Below are 24,654 nucleotides of genomic sequence, written 5' to 3' on the forward strand. Positions count from 1 at the left end.
ATCCATCTGAGCCACCAAGTGCACAGATGTTTTTTGCTCGAGTATCATGTCGTTTTTGGAAACCCAGAATCTACTATGTAGGAATCAACATGGATTCCGGAAACAGCGATCGTGTGAGACCCAACTCGCTTTATTTGTTCATGAGACACAGAAAATATTAGATACAGGCTCCCAGGTAGATGCTATTTTTCTTGACTTCCGGAAGGCGTTCGATACAGTTCCGCACTGTCGCCTGATAAACAAAGTAAGAGCCTACGGAATATCAGACCAGCTGTGTGGCTGGACTGAAGAGTTTTTAGCAAACAGAACACAGCATGTTGTTCTCAATGGAGAGACGTCTACAGACGTTAAAGTAACCTCTGGCGTGCCACAGGGGAGTGTTATGGGACCATTGCTTTTCACAATATATATAAATGACCTACTAGATAGTGTCGGAAGTTCCATGCGGCTTTTCGCGGATGATGCTGTAGTATACAGAGAAGTTGCAGCATTAGAAAATTGTAGCGAAATGCAGGAACTTGGTCCAGGGAGTGGCAACTGTCCCTTAACATAGACAAATGTAATGTATTGCGAATACATAGAAAGAAGGATCCTTTATTGTATGATTATATGATAGCGGAACAAACACTGGTAGCAGTTACTTCTGTAAAATATCTGGGAGTATGCGTGCGGAACGATTTGAAGTGGAATGATCATATAAAATTAATTGTTGGTAAGGCGGGTACCAGGTTGAGATTCATTGGGAGAGTGCTTAGAAAATGTAGTCCATCAACAAAGGAGGTGGCTTACAAAACACTCGTTCGACCTATACTTGAGTATTGCCTATCAATGTGGGATCCGTACCAGGTCGGATTGACGGAGGAGATAGAGAAGATCCAAAGAAGAGCGGCGCGTTTCGTCACAGGGTTATTTGGTAACCGTGATAGCGTTACGGAGATGTTTAATAAACTCAAGTGGCAGACTCTGCAAGAGAGGCGCTCTGCATCGCGGTGTAGCTTGCTCGCCAGGTTTCGAGAGGGTGCGTTTCTGGATGAGGTATCGGATATATTGCTTCCCCCTACTTATACCTCCCGAGGAGATCATGAATGTAAAATTAGAGAGATTAGAGCGCGCACGGAGGCTTTCAGACAGTCGTTCTTCCCGCGAACCATACGTGACTAGAACAGGAAAGGGAGGTAATGGCAGTGGCACGTAAAGTGCCCTCCGCCACACACCGTTGGGTGGCTTGCGGAGTATAAATGTAGATGTAGATGTAGATGTAGGATAGTGCGACTGCAGGGATTTATCCCTTGCACGCTCCCCGTGAGATCCACAGAAGACGAAGGTCAATGGCCGGTTAGCCTTCATCTTCATATGAAGATCATTTTCGTATACCGTTATGCATGTTGCAGTCGTTTGCGTTCTATATTCTTCATATTGTGTATATTTTATTATCACTTGTTTACACTGTTTTGTGGCAAAATAGCCGGCCGGTGTGGCCGTGCGGTTCTAGGCGCTTCAGTCTGGAACGGCGTGACCGCTGCGGTCGCAGGTTCGAATCCTGCCTCGGGAATGGATGTGTGTGATGTCCTTAGGTTAGTTAGGTTTAAGTAGTTCTAAGTTATAGGGGACTGATGACCACAGATGTTAAGTCCCATAGTGCTCAGAGCCATTTGTACCACTTTGTGGCAAAATAAACGCAACCTTTCAAAACTTCCTTTTGTTGCTTTAATTCTGGTCCCCAGTGTGTAATAAACACCGAAAATTAAAAAGAAAAATACCAGGCGAATGCTCGCTTGCGACATAAATGCTACACAAATGATTTTACCCTTCACACTTGTGTTAGATCTTGGGGAAAACTAAGAAATTTCTCTTTAGTCAACGACGGGGTTTCTTGAAATCAGGGATATACCAAAATTTGCTCGAGTACCTCTCCAATATTCGAAATCATCAACTAATCAAGTATGAAATCATACAACCATACTACCTTAGGCAAGATCAGCGACCATTTTGTAAATTTATTATTATTATATTACATATTTCCACACATGTCATTACAGTGTTCGATTTAGGCTGCACGGACGTGGGTGGTAATGATAAGTAAGCTACTCCACCGACATTGAGTGCAGACGACAATGTCGAAGCAGTGGAGAAACTCATCTGCAGCAATTGCAGATTTTACAAGGATGAGGACATTCACGTTGTCGAATGGGTCCGAGAACAAGAAGCGGATATCTATCGCCGAGGATCTGAAAGACTGGAAGAGCGTTGCGACCGTTGTATACAGATACCGGGTGATCAAAAAGTCAGTGTAAATTTGAAAACTGAATAAATCACGGAATAATGTAGACAGAGAGGTACAAATTGACACACATGCTTGGAATGACATGGGGTTTTATTAGAACAAAAAAAAAAAATACAAACGTTCAAAAAATGTCCGACAGATGGCGCTTCATCTGATCAGAATAGCAATAATTAGCATAACAAAGGAAGACAGAGCAAAGATGATGTTCTTCACAGGAAATGCGCAATATGTCCACCATCATTCCTCAACAATACCTGTAGTCGAGGAATAATGTTGTGAACAGCACTGTAAAGCATGTCCGGCGGTACATGTCCGGAGTTATGGTGAGGCATTGGCGTCGGATGTTGTCTTTCAGCATCCGTAGAGATGTCGGTCAATCACGATACACTTGGGTCTTCAGGTAACCCCAAAGCCAATAATCGCACAGACTGAGGTCTGGGGACATGGGAGGCCAAGCATGGCGAAAGTGGCGGCTTAGCACACGATCATCACCAAACGACGCACGCAAGAGATCTTTCACGCGTCTAGCAATATGGGGTGTTTTCTTTTCTAATAAAACCACATGTCATTCCAAGCATGTGAGTCAATTTTTACCTCTCTGTCTACATTATTCCGTGGTTAATTAAGTTTTCAGATTTATACTGACTTTTTGATCACCTGGTATTTGGCACTACGATGGAGAATAGTGTCATGTACCTGTGTCAGTTTGAAGAGTAGTGCAGCGTTCAGTATAAGTTGTTTGGCCAGCAATAATAGTGTTTAACTTCAAAAAGGAAGTCCCTTCATCTTACAATATCATCAGTCAAGCTGTTAAGAAAAGGCTACCAGGAAACTAAATTAAAAATTAAATAAACTACGACAGAGAATCATGCACAGTTAAATATTTTACGTAGCAACTTCTCAACTGAAGTAGTCACGATGTTCACAGTGCAAACATATCTGCAATCTGATTGCTAGAACTGAAGCCACAGCTGACTGTGTAATAGTGTTTCGCAACTCGGAAATCGCACCTGCACAGGGGTGTACAAAATTATGGAAACACCAAAAACTTGATACTTTAACGCGCCTAATACAATGTAGGTAAAGCGTTGGCATTCAAAACAGCTTCCAGTCGTCTCTGAATTGATAAATACAAGTCGTGTATTGTTTTCAAGGGAATCTTATTCCATTCTTCCTGCATAATAGTGGCAAGTTCAGGTAACGATGATGGAGATGGACAGCGATCACGCACCTCTTCTCTCCAAAGTAGACCACAAAGGCTCAATAGCATCGAGATCTGGTGATTATGGTGACCAGCGGAGATGAAACAGTTTATCTCCATGCTCACAACACCAGTTCTGGACGATGCGAGTTGTGTGGAACAGGGGTCCTGTCGTCTTGGAACACAGCGTCTCCATTGGGGAACAAACACTGTACGATGAGTTGGACCTGATCACGCAAAATGGTCACCTAATGGTTGGCATTAGTGCAACTTTACAGAATAACCATAGGACCCATGGAATACCACGATATGGTTGCCCAAATCATCACTGCACAAGACTCATCCTGCCAAATGATTTTCTTCCACTGCTGCATAGCCCAAGTTTTATGGTCTTCCCATCATGTTTCCCTGTTACGAACACTGGCGTCACTGTTGAACGATTTTGGAATCCCAGGTCGCCCAGCAATTTGCTGCTTATGGTGCTCCATTCGTGTTATTTTGGTACCGACAGGGTTCGCGAGTTCTACATTCAATTCTGCAGTGACTTCTGCAGCTGCTGTACTCTCAGTTTTCGTCGCAATACTCTTTAATGAGCGTCTGTCACACTCATTCAACACACAATTTTTTTTTCGAAGTTGTGACTTTGCTGATGTTCTTTTTCCGCTTTCCTGTATGTGGTATAAATCTTCGATTCTGTGTCTCTTGAAACACCAAACACTGCGGCTACCTTGATGCAAGCTGCCACCATAAGAGCACCAACAGTCTGTCTATGTTCGGATTCACTTAGCTCCGACTTCATGCACTCAAAACTACACAGAACAATGTTCTGACCACTACTGACACTTGTAACGGACTGAGGGGAATTGCACAGATGCCGCCCGTGGTCACATACAACAACGTCGCCTGTAGGCTTGGCTGGCACCTGCATTTATGTTCAAACATGCTTTTCTCTCGGTGTTGCGATGTTTCTACATCTGGTCATGCGTTGGCGAGAGACTGGCAGACCACCACACGCCGGCGGATATGATTGACGAACTCTGTGTACCAACTTCCGCATCCTCTGTTGCCCCAAAACAATCAACAAATTTAATTAAAGATTTTTCTTATTACCGGTATACAGTCTGCGTAGAATAAGTGAAATTTCTTTACTTGCTAACTTACCACTATTGAAATTTTAATGGCCAGCAGTGTATTATCAACCACGAGAAACTCGTCAGGCAGCTCCAGACACGAATAAAGAAAGGTGTAGCAGAAATGTAGTTCGTTTTCACTGTCCGCCTTCGTAATTTATTGATCGTGGAAGTCATAGGTCGCCAAAAGGACAGCAAAACAGAAAGAAAACAGCCCACAGGGAAGGGTAAAAATGCTGATAAATTCAGTAGAAAAAACTAACTTAAAATGAGTTACTGTTGGACTTGGGTATGTCCCGTCTCACATGCGGTTTTATTTTTACAGAAGGCAGCGATGCCAGTGTTTTTAATTAGTGACTGCGGTACTGTGTCAAAGTAGCAGCCAATTAGACGCCGATAGCTTGCAAGATATTGAGGACATTGCATAGGTGCCTTTCGTGGACAAATACAACAGCGCAACCTGCAGTCTTGTCTGCCACCAGCATTTATGTTCAACCATGCATTTCTCATGATGTTCGCATATTTTTGTCCAATCCCTGTCTATGGCTAAGAAAATTCACATTATAAACTAGAGTATGAGAGATATCCTCCGCCGGCCGCGGTGGTCTCGCGGTTCTAGGCGCGCAGTCCGGAACCGTGCGACTGCTACGGTCGCAGGTTCGAATCCTGCCTCGGGCATGGATGTGTGTGATGTCCTTAGGTTAGTTAGGTTTAAGTAGTTCTAAGTTCTAGGGGACTGATGACCACAGCAGTTGAGTCCCATAGTGCTCAGAGCCATTTAGATATCCTCCTTAAAGGAAAAAACTTTGCAAAAAGTTAGTGACTTACTAGTGGAGATAAACCAGACGTGGACAACAAGTAGAATAGATGACGCCCACCAGCAGGCGCGATCAGCGACTGCTAAAACAGTGGTTGGTGGTCGCGTCTGTACACTAAACAGTCACTATGGAAGACTTGTGTGGTTCAAATGGCTCTGAGGACTATGGGACTCAACTGCTGAGGTCATCAGTCTCCTAGAACTTAGAACTACTTAAACCTAACTAACCGAAGGACATCACACACATCCATGCCCGAGGCAGGATTCGAACCTGCGACCGTAGCGGTCGCGCGATTCTGGACTGTAGCGTCTAGAACCACTCGGCCACACCGGCCGGCGAAGACTGCTGTGTCTAGTTACTATTAGACAAGTTAGAGCCGGCATAAAAATTAACCCTATAACGGTAAAAGGCAAAAATATAATACAAAGAGGAGAGATATCGTTTTAAACCGATTACCTTAAGACGACTTGATGACAAATCGAAACTGAGCAGCGGACGAAATACGTAGTGCGTTAAAACGCTATGACATCCTTGCTGGAGATGGAGGGCTAAATGTTCCAGAAATATTGACTGTACGATTAACTCCAACAGCTAGACGGTATAATGGCGGTGCCTGTGCTGCTCTGGCCATCCAGCACTTTCGCCAGCGCCCGCCCCGTATCAAGGTCGGCGCCGCACGACAGGCAGTTAACGACGTTAGCTGGCGGTAATCGGTAGCCGGATTCACCTGTTCGCCGTCGCTTTCCCCTCCGTGGGCAGACCCGTCCAGGTGCATGTCTTCCAGAAAACAGCTCTCCCGCGACCTGGGCGGCGCCCCACAAACTAGCTGGCAAGTACTGGTAATAGTCAGTAGAACAGGGAGGTACTAAACTGTGCCTGTATTGCGGGCGAACACTACATTGGGAATAGGGGGAAATTTCTTCATCGATGGAAGGCCTATTGGGAATAGGGGGAAATTTCTTCATCGATGGAAGGCCTATCTTCCGTTGTATACAGTAAGAAAAGCGATATAACGCGAACAGAATTTAGGTTATGAACACGTTACCAACCAACGAGATATAAAACACCTCAGTTAAGGGGGGAGGTACCGCCGAAATTTCAATCGCAGGGGAGTGAAAATTTGTTTTATAACATATCTTGGCCATAATTTTTTTCGTACTATTGAATTTTTGAGTTTCGAAAAATCAATATTTTATCACACTCATATGTGGAGTTCTTAATTAAAATGTGATGTATTCACAAAAATGTTTTGGGCCAAAAATTTTTAAAATTGACAGAAGGGTAGCATTTTTTCGTTTCGGCTATTGTGATATTTTTCAAAGGAATTGAAGTATAGTGACGTTTTTAACACTATACACATACGAAAAATGTAAATAATTTTTAAAATTCTGCATTTATAATAAATAACAAGAATTTTGGGTAAAATAAAAGTACTATGATATTATGCAATTTTTGCCCCGGTATGAAGCAAAAGTAAATAAAAGACGATTTTATACGTTTGAAAATTATATTTTTTACTTTCAGTTTACGTATTAAATCGCACATTCCCGTCTCCGCTGCGTCCGCACGGGTGGGCCTTCGGCCGCGGGTATAGCTGGCCACCTGAAATGAAAGTGAGTCTTTTCTGGTCACTAGGCGTCGTGTTGTCATCAATCGTCGCGTTAGTGTTGGTAGACTGCAGGGGCCTTACCGCTAGAGTGTATGTACGTATGTATGTATGTATGGTGGTACGAATAAAGTTATGTAAACGAACTGGACTGCATTCGAGTGTTATTTACTTGCTTGCCCTAAGAACCTCCCATCCCGCCGACACCCATCCTTGACCAAAAACTTTAACAAATATTTACTTAAAATGATAACTAAATGGACACCCTAGCTGCAAACAGGCGTTGATGTACTTCATTGGGGACATGCTGAAAATGTGTGCCCCGACCGGGACTCGAACCCGGGACCTCCTGTTTACATGGCAGACGCTCTATCCATCTGAGCCACCGCGGGCACAGAGGATTGTGCGTCTGCAGGGACTTATCCCTTGCACGCTCCCCGTGAGATCCACATTCCCAACATGTCCACACCACTACATTCGTAGTGCGCCTAATAGATGTTTGCAGACGCACTATCCTCTGTGCCCGCGGTGGCTCAGATGGATAGAGCGTCTGCCATGTAAGCAGGAGGTCCCGGGTTCGAGTCCCGGTCGGGGCACACATTTTCAACATGTCCCCAATGAAGTACATCAACGCCTGTTTGCAGCTAGGGTGTCCATTTAATTATCATTTCGTTTCTAGCAAAGCTGCATGGTCATCCACGGTAACTGTTCTTTCGGGAACAGATACTACCGTCATATATATAAATATTTACTTTTCACTCCACAATTGAGTCCGGCGCTAACGTAAATCCACAACTCTGGAAATTTAAAAAAAAAATGTAAGTAATAGTTACACCTATTTCTTTACGTTGGTTTCGGATGTACATAAAGATTATGATTACGGATGGTCGTACGTACATGTTATGCACATATACAGACATTAATATAAAATTAATGTTTCAGTTAAATTTCTGCACCGTGTGTATCCATCTGTTGATAAAAAACTAACTATATTTCACCTTTTTTGAAATAATCAAAAACACCACAACAAAAAATGCTACTTCTCCGTCAATTTTGAACATTTTTGGCAAAATGTTTTTTTTTTGCGAATACATTCAGTGACAGCCAACAATACCACTTTTTGTTCTGAAAAACTATTGTTTTTTCAACACTCAAAAATCAAATAGCACGAAAAAAATTTGTTTAGCAAACTAGATTTACCCATTGAATTCAGCATGCCAAGTTATGTTATGAAACAAATTCTCAGCCGCCTGAGATATTCTTACGACATGGCTGACATTTCGTCAGTACGTCCCCTCAAGTTTATATGCAAATCGCTTTTTTATATACCTCCTTCAGAGAAATAATCATTGGAGAAGATAATCTGTGTAAAAAGGAACCGATTAATGTTGAATAAAAAATTCTTGGTTGACTTGCCGCGTCAAATTTGTATAAAATCCCAAGCTTTACGTGAGTAGTCGTTAGGGACTAGGTCTAACGTGGAACTATCCAGATTCACGACAGTCGGATTGCCAACGACTGTGATGGAGGCAGTCACCTAAAGCATGGGCTTTTATCCGAGGCGGTCTGTTAAGCGCGACTGACTTCGTAGCCATAACGAATTGGTCTATTTACAAGTATAGTGTTGTGCCATATATACAACCCCTCAGCGTACATCGTCCGATAATTCGCTGGAAAGTATATCTCACAGATACATTAACAATCCCTCACTGTGCAGGAATCATCATAAGAAGAGAAACCTATGCGAATGAAATTAACTTTGACTGATTATTAAAATAACGGCAGTCTTGGTGTTGACACGAACGATACCAAGGCTTGAATGTACACGCATGTGCAGATGTTATTACGTCCTTCACTACTGCCGTCGCTGTGACATTTTATTTCCTTACAGCTCACTCGCGCTAGGCAGTCTCCTCTTTTCTTTAACTACTTGTAAACTGTTTATCTGTTATTTACTCGTGTGTTGGAAATCCATAAGATTCCGTTGTGGTGCGACCGTCGCATTTTCACGAAGAAAGAACACCGATTTCGATCAATCTGAATTTTATTGCAGATCGATTTCAATTACAGAACAGTCGTCATCTGTGCATAACACACCTGGTGTGGTCACACTGACATGAAGGTCAGGTACATGTAGACCAGAATTTCGATAGCGAAAGACACACAGCAGTCATTACCGAAGGTACAGACAGTGGAACCACAGTGCTGGAAGTGTAATACAAAACCGAAAGCTGTATTAGACATTGATCACAGTGATTCCACTGGCTGTACCTTTTGTAATCACTGCTGTGTGTGTTTCAGTGTGCACAACTGTACACCAAGTCAGTGTGATAACACAAGGTGTATTACGCGCTGATGACGACTGATCTATAGCTGAACTCGACACGCAATGAAATTCAGATTGTTCGCGACTAAAGATCGCTGTATTCCTTCCGGTTTATATGTTAATTCTACACATGATTGACTGTCGTTATGACTGACCGCCATGTGCTGGTGGCCGGACATGTTCGTCTCATGCACTCCAGTTACCGCTTGAGCCGGCAGGGGCGGCCGAGCGGTTCTAGGCACTACAGTATGGAACCGCGGGACCGCTACGGTCGCAGGTTCGAATCCTGCGTCGGGCATGGGTGTTTGTGATGTCCTTAGGTTAGTTCGGTTTCAGTAGTTCTAAGTTCTAGGGGACTGATGACCTCAGAAGTTAAGTCCCATAGTGCTCAGAGCCATTTTTTAGTTACCGCTTGAAAATGGCGTAATAGCCGACAATGGCCAACAGTGGAAAATAAACAAAAATTACAGCCGAAAGCGCAAATGTTGTCTTTTCACAAATGTTAAGCTGAATGGTCACACAGATTCGGTTATACGCGAAGCAGATAGAAAATTTCGGTTCAGTGATAGGTGCTCAGTAACAGATACATAGTAGCTCGGGGAAAAGAGCGTTTTATAAGTGAACCCGACACTGTCTTTCGACAGTGTTCAGCCATCCAGGGACACCATCGGATTTTCTGACGAGATCCATATGGATCGAAAAGTCGATCACGTGACGCGATAAGAAGAAGATAAGACCTTGCGAAGATATGGGCTGCAAATCGGGAAATCCATTGAAATAAGCGACTTTGCCAAAGGACGGATGATTATTATTACGCAGAGCCCGTGAACGAGTATATCGAAAACTGCCAAGCTGGTCGAATGTTCAGGTGCTACTGTCATTAGCGTCTACAGGAAGAGATATAAGGACAGAGAAACTACCACTAGGCGCTTAATTGCTGGACCTCCACAACTCTTCCAGAACATGGGGTTTGCAGGGTTGTTTGCTCTGATCTGCGGCATCGCTGCCGACAGAGCGCAACGCTGGTGCACACACCAGTGTTTCGGAGCACTCCGTTCATAGTACACCGTTGAACATGGAGCTCGATAGTATCCACACCCTACGTGTTCGCATGTCGACCCAGTGACATCATCAGTTACGATTGCAGTGGCCACGCGACCGTCGGTATGCGACCGTGGATCAATGTAAACATGTTGTTTCTTTCGGTAAATAACATTCTTGCCACACCAGGTCAGTGGTCGTTTGGATAAACGCCGTCATGGAGGTGAACGCCGGATGGAAACGTGCATCGCGCCACGGACGCGGGCTGGTTGGAGCAGTATTTTGCTATGGGAGACATTCTCCTGTGCTTGCACGAAACCTTTGGTAGTAATGGAAGACACGATTACAGCTGAGAACGACGTGTATCTCTTTATGATGGTGTCTTCCCCGACGGTGACGACGTATTTCAGCAGTATAATAGTCAGTGTCTCGGAGCCAGAACCGTGCTACAGTGGTTTGAGGAGCATTGTAGTGAACTCACATTGATGTCTTGACGACCAAATTCACCTGATGTAAATCCTATGCAACCCATCTGGGTCGCTATCGGACGTCATCACCGCGTACGCAAATCAGCGGCCCGTTATTTATGCAAATTACATGACCTGTGTGGAGACGTCTAATGCCACGTACCTTCACAAACCTACCAACAAACTGTCAGATTCCTAATATGCAGTATCAGTGACGTATTTCGTTCCAAATACGTACAGACAAAATATTAAGCACGTGGTCATAATGATTTGGCTCATCAGTGTATAACGCGGTTTAATACCATTGATGACAAGGACCACGAAAGCATGCAGAAATGGTTCAATTGGCTCTGAGCACTATGGGACTTAACTGCTGTGGTCATCAGTCCCCTAGAACTTAGAACTACTGAAACCTAACTAACCTAAGGACATCACACACATCCATGCCCGAGGCAGGATTCGAACCTGCGACCGTAGCAGTCGCGCGGTTCCAGACTGTAGCACCTAGAACCGCTCGGCCACTCCGGCCGGCAAGGCTTGCAGACTTATATTGTCTCAGGTTAGGATGGCCCATCGCTCCCACGGGGATAGCAGACATATTAGTAATCAGAGGACGCAGGGCAGCATTTAAGGAGTGAAATGGGATGGATGCTCAGTGAGTGATACAATGGGAAGTACCCCCTGCCACTTTGTGAACCATTGAGGGCTACGGCGCGACGAAGTCCCTCCGTCGTTTCTAGGTACCCTGTGCAATACACAATACAATACCCCTGCCATACACTTCACAATGGTTCGAAGCAAGTTGGCGGCAGCAGCAGCAGAGCGTTGCGTCGGACCCATTGGCGTTCCGTCCGAGTCGTGAGCCTCGGCCTGGGCGAGACTTTCGCTCGGCCGCTGGCGGCGGCGTGGCCGGCCGGGGAGCGTTTTCTGGTCCAGAGCCGAGCAGAGGGGAGGGGCGGGTCTCGTCCGGTCTGGTCCGACTTTCCTGGCCGCGGGCTCCCTCGCCTGGGACATGCGGCACCAAGGGCAAGGGCGGCGGCACGCCTTTCTCCATAACCACGACGCCTGTGCACTGCTCGACGGAGGGCGCTGCACAGTCTTAGGCGAACGCGAGTTCTCAGAGAATAGGTCTGATCAGAGCGCTGAACCCTCTACATTGGTCTGAATGTACGCTACTGGCCATTAAAATTGGTACACCAAGAAGAAATGCAGATGATAAACGGGTATTCAATGGACACCTATATTATACTAGAACTGACATGTCATTACATTTTCACGCAATTTGGGTGCATAGATCCTGAGAAATCAGTACCCAGAACAACCACCTCTGGCCGTAATAACGGCCTTGATGCGCCTGGGCATTATGTCAAACAGAGCTTGGATGGCGCGTACAGGTACAGCTGCCCATGCAGCTTCAGCACGATACCACAGTTCATCAAGAGTAGCGACTGGCGTATTGTGACGAGCCAGTTGCACGGCCAGCATTGACCATTGACCAGACGTTTTCAATTGCTAAGAGATCTCGAGAATGTGCTGGCCAGGGCAGCAGTCGAACATTTTCTGTATCCAGAAAGGCCCATACAGGACCTGCAACATGCGGTCGTGCATTATACTGCTGAAATGTAGGGTTTCCCAGGGATCCAATAAAGGGTAGAGCCACGGGTCGTAACACATCTGAAATGTAACGTCCACTGTTCAAAGTGCCGTCAGTGCGAACAAGACGTGACCTAGACCTGTAACCAATGGCACCCCATACCATCACGCCGGGTGATACGCCAATACGGCGATGACGAATACACGGCGATGTCGCCAAACACGGATGCGACCATCATGATGCTGTAAACAGAACCTGGATTCATCCGAAAAAATGACGTTTTGCCATTCGTGAACCCAGGTTCGTCGTTGAGTAAACCATCGCAGGCGCTCCTGTCTGTGATGAAACGTCATGGGTAACCGCAGCCATGGTCTCCGAGCTGATAGTCCATGCTGCTGCGTACGTCGCCGAACTGTTCGTGCAGATGGTTGTTGTTTTGCAAACGTCCCCATCTGTTGACTCAGGGATCGAGACGTGGCTGCACGATCCGTAACAGCCAAGCGGATAAGATGCCTGTCATCTCGACTGCTAGTGATACGAGGCAGTTGGGATCCAGCACGGCGTTCCGTATTACGCTCCTGAACCCACCGATTCCATATTCTGCTAACAGTCATTGGATCTCGACCATCGCGAGCAGCAATGTAGCGATACGATAAACCGCAATCGCGATAGGCTACAATCCGACTTTTATCAAAGTCGGAAACGTGATGGTATGCATTTCTCCTCCTTACAGGAGGCATCACAACAACATTTCACCAGGCAATTCCGCTCAACTGCTGTTTGTGTATGAGAAATCGGTTGGAAAGTTTCCAGATGTCAGCACGTTGTAGGGGTAGCCACCTGCGCCAACCTTGTGTGAATGCTCTGAAAAGCTTATCATTTGCATATCACAGTATCTTCTTCCTGTCGGTTAAATTTCACCTCTGTAGCACGTCATCTTCGCGGTGTTGCAATTTTGTTGGCCAGTAGTGTATGTTCCACGGCGGCTGGACTGCTCACTTCCCGCTCTGGTCCCACCCGTGGCAAACGTGCCACTCTCACAACCATTTACTACAGCTGACAACGGAGCATGTAACTGTTAGGTTACATGAAATGAAATGATAGTGTGGAATTGTCGGCCGGGAGGCCCCTTTCGGGGAAGTTCGGCAGTCAGGCTGCAAGTATTTCAGGACACTTACATGCCGATGATGATGAGATGATGATGTGGACAACCCAGCAGAACGCCCACAAGCGGAGAAAATCTCCAACCCGGCTGGAAATCGAATCTGGGCCAGCTGCACGGTAGGCAAACACGTTACACTCAGCTAAGCAGGCGGACGTTAGGCTGCGTAACTGATATTCAGTAACCAGTTGGTGCCATGTACTTTTATCTTAAAGTCCTGCCATCCAACTGATTCTAAGAATGTATCAACTAAACCAAGCTTAACTCCGTCCGAACTAGTCTCTGAAGACCCTAACGGCACTGACCGACCGCCGTATCATCCTCAGTCTATTGGCGTCACTGGATGCGGATACAAAGGGGCTTGAGGTCAGTACACCGCTCTGCCGCCCGTTGTCAGTGTTCGTGACAGGAGTCGCTACTTCTCAGTCAAGCAGCTCATTAATTTGCGTCACCAGGGCTGACTGCATTCCGCGTGCCAGCAGCGCTCGGCAGACCGAACGGTCACTCATGTACATGCTAACCAAGCCTGACAGCACATAACTTCGATGATCTGACGGGAACCGGTGGTACCACTGCGGCAAGTCCGTTGGCCCTTTAGTACGTACGATCGACCAAAATGTCACTGTACTAAAATACGCACGTTTGACCAATGTAAAGAACACTTCCCCTGATCCAGTCTTGTATCCGAGGCTATTTGTGAGTTTGCCAATAGTTTTATAATCCCCTGGCAGTGTTAGAGCGTTGGAGAACGAAACGGATTTAGATCAGGTAGTTCATGCACAGAAAATGTGTTTGTAGTTATAAACATTACAGTAAAACACACGGAATTTAATACAGAAACAAATATGGTCTTTAGCGAGCGACACTGAGCAGGTTATTGACCGTGTGAGCTGTAATAGCCTACAGAAGATAATGTCTTTATGTGGATATCCTCATATTCTAATAGAGGTATTAAAGTGTTTACAAATCTACAAGAATTGCAATAAACACAAATAGAAACCAACTAAAAGAAATAACTAACAACCAAGATGTTAGACAGCGGCATGGACTATCACCTACCCTTTTTAATATTTACACTGTTTCATTCTTCGCAAATGGAAATGTAAACTAAACAAAGGAATTGAGATAACGAATGAACAACACCTGAATGTACTTTTGTTTGCTGCGGAAATCGTTATTATTTAAAAGTATGAAGACGAGCTCCATAGATCACCATACCAGCTGACCGAAATTTGCTAGAAGTACATCTTTAAAATTTCTAGCAATAAAACGGAAATAACGACATTACGAGGAAAATATCCAGTCAGCTCAAAAACTGTTCTGGATAATTCAATTTTAGAACAAGTGTCTCAAATCTCTTATTTAGGTTGAGCTATAAGTTTAGATTTTGACTCTGATATTGAAAATAAAATACTCAAATTTACACAAATTCGAAATTGTTTCTGGTACCATTAGCAGAACGTAGGGCCATAAAGTACAAAAAGAGACCATCACGAAAGTCTATAAAAATAATGGCGGTTCCTGTGTTATTCTATGGAAGCAAATCCTGTGTTAAAGAAAAATCAAACAGCACACATGTGGTTCCTATGGAAGACGAAGGGGTGTACTAGAAGAGACAAAATATATGGTTAGATATGAAGATATTAGAACAGAATTAAATATTTTCACCATACATGAAAAAAATTCAGAAATATTGTGAAGACTGGCGATAACGCCTCATGACAATACCAGTTCACAGAATTCCCCAGAAAATCCTAAACTACGAGCCGAATGGGAAAAGAGATGTTGGAAGACCTCGAAAAAGAACGGAATAATTTTGTTTATGAGTTCGGAGGAGGAAACAGGCTAATTCATGAAAGGATGATGATGATGATAGCACACACTTGAAAATCCAGCTCTGCATGCTACTCTATTTAGCTCAGCACCATCATATGCAAATAACTGCTGCACCCTCATCCATGACGGCCTGTTACAATGTTAGAGCGAAAAAGATCTTTATTATTCGTGGTTAAAGCCGTCAGTGGATCATAAAGGGGGTCAACATGCAGGAAGAAAAATGTTTTAATCATTTTCCGAATAGCATAAGATGTCTGACACGCAACGAAACAAATTTTAAATCTCAAACTAAAAATCATTTCTTTTAGACGACACCTCCTATTGCATCACCGAATTTGTACTTAGAAACGGTAGCCAGTAAACAAAACGTTTTTAAGTGTAGTTGCACCAGTAGCGCTATCTGTTCATTAATATTACTCTAACCATTTATACATACCTTGTAAGCTGAGTCGTTCGACGTCATATCGATAAAAGAATCGTTCAACTGATGTGTGGAAGATGTAACTAACTGTATTCATCCTTTCGTATCCCAGTACAACCACACACACCCCACCACACACACACACACACACACACACACACACACACACACACACACACACACACACACACACACACTTACTTCCATCTCTCTAATTCGATTACCTACTCATTAGTTACTCGTTACTCGATCTAAACACCTAATCTTCAACATTCTTCTGTTGCACAACATTTCGAAAACTTCAATTTCTTGTTGTCTGAATTACTTATCGCCCACGATTCACCTCCGAGCAAGGGTACAGTCCAGACAAATACCTTCAGGAAATACTTCGTAATATAAATGTATATCGTATGTTACTTTTTTTCAGAAATGCTAAACTTGCTATTGCCAGTCTGGATTGTGTATCGTTTGTGCTTCGGCGATCATCAGTTATTTTGCTGTGCAAAAAAAGAAACTTATCTACTACTTTTACTGTGTCATTTTTCCTAATCTAATTCCCTCATTATCGCCTGATTTAATTCGTCCACATTATAGTATCCCTGTCTTACTTTTCTTGGTGTTCATCTTGTAAATTCCTTGCAAGACGCTATCGATTTTATTCAACTGCTGCCTCTGACAGAACCGCAATGTAATCAGTAAACCACAAAGTTTCTATTTCTTCTGCCTCAATTATTTTCTCTCCAAATTTCTCTTGATTCCTTTACTGCTTTTTCAATGCAGAGGTGGAATAACACCGAGATAGGCTACAACTTCGTCGCGTCCCCTTCTCAACCACTGCTTGCCATTTATATCCGCCGACTCTTAAAACTTTTAGGCCGGCCGGTGTGGTCATGCGGTTCTAGGCGCTACAGTCTGGAACCGCGCGGCCGCTACGGTCGCAGGTTCGAATCCTGCCTCGGGCATGGATGTGTGTGATGTCCTTAGGTTAGTAAGGTTTAATTAGTTCTAAGTTCTAGGGGACTGATGACCTCAGATGTTGAGTCCCATAGTGCTCAGAGCCATTTGAACCAAAACTTTTAATTTGTGTACAAGATGTAAATAACCTCTTGATCTCTCTGTAACTAAGCCGTATTACCTCGAGATCTTATTCTCGTCAACACTGCACCGAAACTGTGCAGTAAAGAAAAAGGCAATACTAAAAGATATTCTAACAAAAGTTATCACAGCAATGCTGCAGTTTATCGTCATTAACAAATATTATTTCAGCTGCGGACTCTGTTGCAACTAAGCAATAATTCATTGCCCTGTTCCTTCTCGGAACTGATCGAGCGAGGTGGTCAGTGGCTAGCGCACTAGACTCACATTCGGGAGGAAGACGGTTCAATCCCGCGTCCGGCCATCCTGATTTAGGTTTTCCGTGATTTCCCTAAATCGCTCTAGGCAAATGCCGTGGTGGTTCCTTTGAAAGGGCACGGCCGACATCCTTCCCCGTCCTTCCCTAATCCGATGAGGCCGATGACCTCGCTGTCTGGTCTTCTCCCTTAAACAACCCAACCCCTTCTCGGAACTGAACGGTGAACAAAGTGAATTTCCAGGCTGTGTTGTCACAAAATTCGTCACTTTATATGTGCATGTTTTTGCTTACTTTTCATATGAATAGGTCTTTACGCGGACAAGGAAGCAACGGTTGATTGGCATTCCCCCTCATCACTAGCCCCTTCCTCACCCTCTGGCCGCAATGGAGTATATCTCTACGTTTTGCTTGTTTCGTCTCGCCTACACGTCACGTCACAGTGATTATCCGCGGAAACCGCAAAAGCCTGCAAGTTCGTGTCCGCGTACCGTGAAAATCTCTCACAGGCGGCTGTTGACGACGAGAAAACTGGCGCTGGGATCGGTGTCGCGTAGAAATTGGCGCGGGAAAACCGCGAGCCCCTGGCTCAGACACACGGAACGACGACGAGCCGGGAAGGCGCGTCTGCCGCGGGGCGGGCCGCCACGCTTTCCACACACGGCCAGCCGTGCCTCGGCCATGTGCGCCGGCCGGGCACGCGTGTCGACGCAGGCAGTAAACACAGGCGGAGGCGAGCCCACTCTCCCAAAGAGAGCGAAGCGGGAACGTCAGGCGCCAATGTCACGGTGGCCGCCGCTACTGGGCACTGGCCGCGAAGTCAGGGTAATTCAGGGTAATTACACACACACACACACACACACACACACACACACACACACACACACACACACACGGTGTCCCATTCAGTAGTACGAGGTAGTTCTCCCGGAACTATGTTGGGTAAATTTAGAAAACCTGTGCGAGAATTATGCTGGCACCATCGTATTTCTAGCGGTTAAATCATGGTAGTGCGACGAGAGAGATTAGGGTGCTTAGAGAGACAATTAGTCGTTTTTAAGCAAGTTTATCGGGATATTTTTACGACAAACAGGAAGTAACTCGTCGGTCACAGAGCTGCCAACATATTCTGAATTGTTGCCAGCAGGGAGAATACCAGCCGATGTGTTCCTTGAGAGGGCTCGGAACTTAGTATGTACACTCAAGAGCCAAAGAAATTGGTGCACCTGTCTAATATCGTGTAGAGCCCCCGCGAGCACGCAGAAGTGCCGCAACACAACGTGGCTCGACTAGACTAATGTCTGAAGCAGTTCTAAAATGTTCAAATGTCTGTGAATTACGAAGGGAGCAAACTGCTGAGATCATCGGTCCGTAGACTTACGTACTACTTAAAGTAACTTATGCTAAGAACAACACACACCCACGCCCGGGTGAGGACTCGAACGTCCGGCGGGAGGGGCCGCTCAATCACTGACATGGGGCCTCTAACCGCGCAACCACTCCACACGGCGTCTGAAGTAGTACTGGAGGGAGTTGACACCATGAATCCTGCAGGGATGACCATAAATCCGTAGGAGTACAAGGGGGTGGAGATCTCTTCTGAACAGCACGTTGCAAGGCATCCCAGATATGCTCAATAATGATCACGTCTAGGGAGTTTCTTGGCCAGCGGAAGCTTTTAAATTCAGAAGAATGTTCATGGAGCCACTCTGTAGCAATTCGGGGCGTGTACGGTGCCGCATTGCCCTGCTGGAATTGCCCAAGTCCGTCGGAATGCACAATGGACAAGAATGGATGCAGTTGATCAGACAGCATGCTTACGTACGTGTCACCTGTCAGAGCCGCATCTAGACGTATCAGGGGTCCCATATGACTCCTATCGCACACGCCCCACACCATTACAGAACCTCTACCAGCTTGAACAGTCTCCTACTGACATGCAGGGTCCATGGATTCATAAGGTTGTCTCCATACCCGTACACGTCCATCAGCTCGATACAATTTGAAACGAGACTCGTCTGACCAGGCAACATGTTTCCAGTCAGCCACAGTCACATGTCGGTGCTGACGGGCCCAGTCAAGGCGTGAAGCTCTGTGTCGTGCAGTCATCAAGGGTAAACGAGTGGGCCTTCTGCTCTCAAAGCCCATATCGTGATGTTTCGTTGAATGGTTCGCTCGCTGACACTTATTCATCGCCCAGCATTGAAACCTGTAGCAATTTGAGTAAGGGCTGCACTTCTCTCACGTTGAAAGATTCTCTTCAGTTGTCGTTGATCCCGTTCTTGCAGGATCTTTTTCCGGTCGCAGCGATGTCGGAGATTTGATATTTAACCGGATTCCTGATATTCACGATACACTCGTGAGATGGTCTACAGGAAAATCCCCACATCATCGCTACCTCGGTGTGTCCCATCGCTCATGCGCAGACTGTAACACCACGTTCAAACTCACTTAAATCTTGATAATCTGCCATTGTAGCAGCAGTAACCGACCCAACAACTGCGCCAGACACTTGTTGTCTTATATAGGCGTTGACGGTCACAGCGCCGTATTCTGCCTGTTTACATATCTCTGTATTTGAACACGCCTGCCTGTACCAGTTTCATTGGCGCTTCAGCGTAAATGGTCACAAATTGTATTTTGCATTAATTCAGAGGATTATAAACAGTGCTTTCGAATTTTTGTTTGATATTTTGCTCTGAAGTATAGGATACTTGTGCGTGCGAACGTGTGTATGTGTGTGTGTGTGTGGGGGGGGGGTTCTTTTTTTTTTTCTCTTTTCCTCCAAAGTGTCTCGTTTATCTTGGCCACCCCAAATAACATTATGACCATAAGAAAAATAGAAAGTGTTGTTTAGCTACAAGGGCAACATTAGCCAGCATGATTACCTTTCTTGTAACTTTGTTCATTATGAACGCATGAAAGCAGTACTTTTTTTAACAGCAACCTTTTTTGTTTTTCACAATCCACTTCCTCTCCTCAAAGCTACTTAAAAAACGTATGACGGTGAACCATCCACGAAAAAAAGACGTTATTAAAAACGTAGCACGGAACTGAATTTCACTCTTCTGCACTAGCACTTATTGCAGGTACTCTGGAAAAAGTAACTTGTCCAGTTGCCACACCTCACTGTAAGCAAATGGAAGCACAAGGAAAATCTACACCAGTCACTGAAGTCGTCTTCAGTTGAAAGTTTGTTTGAGTCCAGCGTATACCAACACAGACAAGTATGAAATGCTACTCCTCTGCCGGCCGGAGTGGCCGAGCGGTTCTAGGCGCTTCAGTCTGGAACCGCGCGACCACTACGGTCGCAGGTTCGAATCCTGCCTGGGGCATGGATGTGTGTGATGTCATTAGGTTAGGTAGGTTTAAGTAGTTCTAAGTTCTAGGGGACTAATGACCTCAGGTGTTAAGTCCCATAGTGCTCAGAGCCATAGCCATAGCTACTCCTCTATGAACAGCGTAAGTTAACAGTAAAATACATCTATAACATACTCCGCAAGACACCTAATGGGTGTGGCGGAGGGAACTTTCGGTACCACTTAAGTGATCCCTACTCTCATCTCTCCCCCCCTCTCCCCCCCCCCCCCTTCCTTACCCTGTTCGGTTCGCAACTGGCGAGTGGGAAGAATGGCTGTTGGTCACCCTCTGTATTGCCTCTAATTCTCGAATTTTATGTTAGTGGTTACTGAGCGAGGTGTACGTGGGATTAAGTAATCAGTTCTCCGAATCATTCCGGAAAGTGTTCTGACGAAATTGCAATACTAAATCTCTGTGTGATGCACAATGCTACTCTTGTAGCGCCTGCCACTAGATTTTGTTAAGCATTTCTGTAACGCTCTTGCGCCGACTAAACGACGTGACGAAACACGAAACGCACCGCACTTCTTGAATCTTCTTCTTCTTCTCTCTCTCTCTCTCTCTCTCTCTCTCTCTCTCTCTTTCTGTAACTCCTACCGGGTAAGAACCTCATTTTGATGAACAATACTCAACAACCAGTCGAACAAGTGACTTCGAAGTCACTTTCTTCGTGGATGAGTCACATTTCCTTAAGATTCGTCCCATGAGTATCAGTGTGGCGTCTGCTTCATACTACATGTTTTATGCGGTCATTCCACTTAAGATCGCTCTGGACAGTTGCTCCTAGACTGTTTTTACGGTAGATACTGTTTCCAGCAGTTACTAATCAATAGTGACCGAGCGAGGTGGCGCAGAGGTTAATACAATGGTCTCGCATTCGGGAGGACGACGGTTCAAACCCGCGTCCGAATATCCTGATTTAGGTTTTCCGTGATTTTCCTAAATCGCTTCAGGCAAGTGCTGCGATGTATGCTTTGAAAGGGCACGGCCGACTCCCTTTCACGTCTTTCCCCGAACCGATGGGACCGATGACCTCGCTGTATGGTTCCCTCTCCCAACCCACCAAGGCAACCAACCATCAATACTGTATTTGTACAGTAATACCTCTCTTTTACCATGTATGTGCAATTTATTACATTTATTTACGTTCTGTGTCAACTGCCAGAGCCTGCACCATTCATCAATTCTGTGGAGGTCGTTCTGCAAATTCTTACTATGTTCTGGCGTTGTTACTTTGTTATAGACAACTGCATCATCTGCGAAAAGTCTTAAAGAGCATCCTCCGACACGCTCTACTAGATCATTTATATACATTGTAAACAGTAACTGTACTATCACGCTTCCTTGTAGTAATCCGGAAATTACCTTTACATCTGTCGACTTTGTTCCGGAATTTGCAATAACGGGGGAGGGGGTGGGGAGGCTTCGGGCTGGCGTCAGGAAGGACATCTGGCCACCCTCTGCACCTAACACTGCCAAATCTGCAGTAACACGGCCGACCCCGCTTTAGCGCGGGACAAAAGGCAGAAAGAAATAAAGAAAGAAAGAAAACGCTATAAAGAACATTTACTCACATCAATGTAACAGAGGAGTAACTATAAAAAACCGCGCGGAACCTGTTACATTTACTCATCGCGAAATCAATGTTTATACAGGATTAAATTTTCACAGTGTAGCGGAGTGCGCGCTGATATGAAATTTCCTGGCAGATTAAAACTGTGCGCCGCACCGATCCGGAACGGAGTTTTAATTTGTCAGGAAGTTTCGATGTTTACACAGGTTGTCTCTTCTTTCAATAGCAAGAATCATACGTAACTTAACAAGCACAACTGTCACAGAAATAAAACATAAAACTACCTTCGATTAATTTTGGTTATCTACTGACCAGATACATTCAAATATATAAGCATTGAAGCATTCTAATGACATATGCACCGACTTATGAAAGAAGTCGCAATGTTAGTTATATAACTACCAACATCAAGGAGTATCTATTTAGCTTTCAGCAATTGCTGCAAGTCTAGAATATCGAAAGTTATCTCGACAAGGTCTTATATTCACTTGCAAATTGATACCCCATGACCGCCCAATCTTCTTTAGCGGCCATATCATGAAACAGTGAGTTATTGTCATTCATTCAGCCCTGGAAGGAGGTTAACTTTTGGTACGCATAGTAACGTGTGTTGAGCATATTAAGTATTTAAAAAGAGTGGTTGGAAGCTAATAACGGATAGAGTGCTATATTTATTAGCTCATTGTACACGAAATGTTGACAAGTACTTCTCTGACTACTGACATTACGCTAGACACTACTACAATAACATACATACCAAGGAAAATAGCCAAACAGCCGTATGTTTTGAGACGTTATTTTATTTAGACATCCAGTTTCGGCATCTCAATAATGCCATCTTCATGCCCCTATGCGCTCCATGTACAGACAACCAGATATGTCGATACTTGAATACTGGAGCCATGAGTATCTGGATTCCGTTAATTCTACAACGAAGGCACAAACAGTCAAACCTTCTTTGTAGGATTCGCGGAATCCAGATACTGATGGCTCTATTATGCGACTATCGATATATTTGATTGTCTGCACATGGAGTGCAGAGGGGCCAGAAGATGGCATCGCTGAGATGCCGATATTGTTTGTCTAAATAAAACAACTTCTCAAAACGTAAGGCTGTTTGGCGATTTCCCTTTGTAAATATCTGACGGGCCGCTGTCTTGATTCCACAATGGATCAACAGAGATACAATAACATACCTCGCTGCGAACACCGTCACTTACTAGCTGATGTATCCTTTGTTGAAGGGTGGGTAGTTATCCGACAGACAGACTGCTATTGATGCCAACGATGTTGTTTGGATAAGATGTCGGACAGACGAGCAATCATAAATATCTCAAGAAGTTTAAATCACTGAAAAGCGGAGTCGTTTGCACTAAAGCCGACGCGCGTGTGCGCGCGCACACATGCACACGCACACACACACACACACACACACACACACACACACACACACACACGCGCGCAATTATAGCAACTACCAGAAAACTTATGAAAATTGACAAAGACAAAGAACAAGGGGCACGAAGTTTGGAAGATAGGAGACGAGGTACTGGCAGAATTGAAGCTGTGAGCGCGGGTCGTGAGTCGTGCTTGGGTAGCCCAGATCGTAGAGCACTTGCCCGCGAAAGGCAAAGTTCTGAGTTCGTGTCTCGGTCCGGCACACAAATTTAATCTGCCACGAAATTTCATGACAAAGACAAAGCTTTCACTACACATTCCTTAAGCGACTTAAAAGGGTACACCTATAGGATTCCTGTATCCTAACACCACGTAATTCTGAATACAGTAGAGTCCAAACAAAAATGTTACAGTTGCACTCTCGTCCAGATTATTACCAACTCGTCTTCAAATTCATTTCAGAATTCTCGCAGAGGTAGCTCACTGGTGGTTGGAAGATATTTTTACGAAATGGTTTCACGTTGGACCACGACAAGCCGCTAGAGAAAATAGCATTTCTGAGTCGAGAAGCAACACATTAATTGCAGTACACATACGGAGGTGCGTGAATACCAGACTCGATCATGCAGACGATGTTAGTCATCAGGAAAAATTATATGTACTGTCTAAGAAGCTCAGACTATTAACTTTCAGAAAAGCGTTTCATTATGCAAATCCTGCAATCCACAGGATGAATGTTCAGCAGTCTACATTCGAACGTGGAGTGTATAATACGCACGCTCATTTGTATTTGAATTAAATTCAGGGGCTAAGTGAATTCGAACGTAGGCAAATTACTGGTGCTCATATGGTGTGTGTGCTCCCGTAACCAAGGTAGCCGAGGTGTTTGGTGTTGCAAGAGACACCACATCGACGATTTATACCGCATACAGGGAAAACGGAAGAGATCAACCCGCTAAGTCAGAGCGTGGACGGAAGTGTGTACTGAGTGATCGTGACAGACGGTCATTCAAAAGGAGTGTGACGAAGAAGAAGAGGAACACAACTGCGAAGGTCACTGCAGAACTGAACGTCGCACTCACGAAC

At 44.9% G+C, this 24,654-nt stretch overlaps 2 protein-coding genes and 1 non-coding gene across 3 annotated transcripts in view; 2 read left to right on the forward strand and 1 right to left on the reverse strand.

Annotated features, from left to right (window-relative positions):
- Positions 1-24,654, reverse strand: part of LOC126234959 (rab3 GTPase-activating protein catalytic subunit) — a gene marked incomplete at its 3' end in the record, with an annotated part of 492,900 nt that overhangs the window by 169,366 nt on the left and 298,880 nt on the right. The window lies entirely within an intron of this gene.
- The window catches only part of LOC126235979 (TLR4 interactor with leucine rich repeats), a 336,875-nt gene that overhangs the window by 95,536 nt on the left and 216,685 nt on the right, over positions 1-24,654 (forward strand). The gene's annotated exons all lie outside the window — the stretch shown is intronic.
- Trnat-ugu (transfer RNA threonine (anticodon UGU)) lies at positions 7,561-7,635 on the forward strand. The gene has a single exon. It is a non-coding gene; the product is annotated as a tRNA-Thr (tRNA).

The sequence above is a fragment of the Schistocerca nitens genome, chromosome 2 (genome assembly GCF_023898315.1).
Source record: "Schistocerca nitens isolate TAMUIC-IGC-003100 chromosome 2, iqSchNite1.1, whole genome shotgun sequence".
In the NCBI taxonomy this organism is placed as follows: Eukaryota; Metazoa; Arthropoda; class Insecta; order Orthoptera; family Acrididae; genus Schistocerca; species Schistocerca nitens.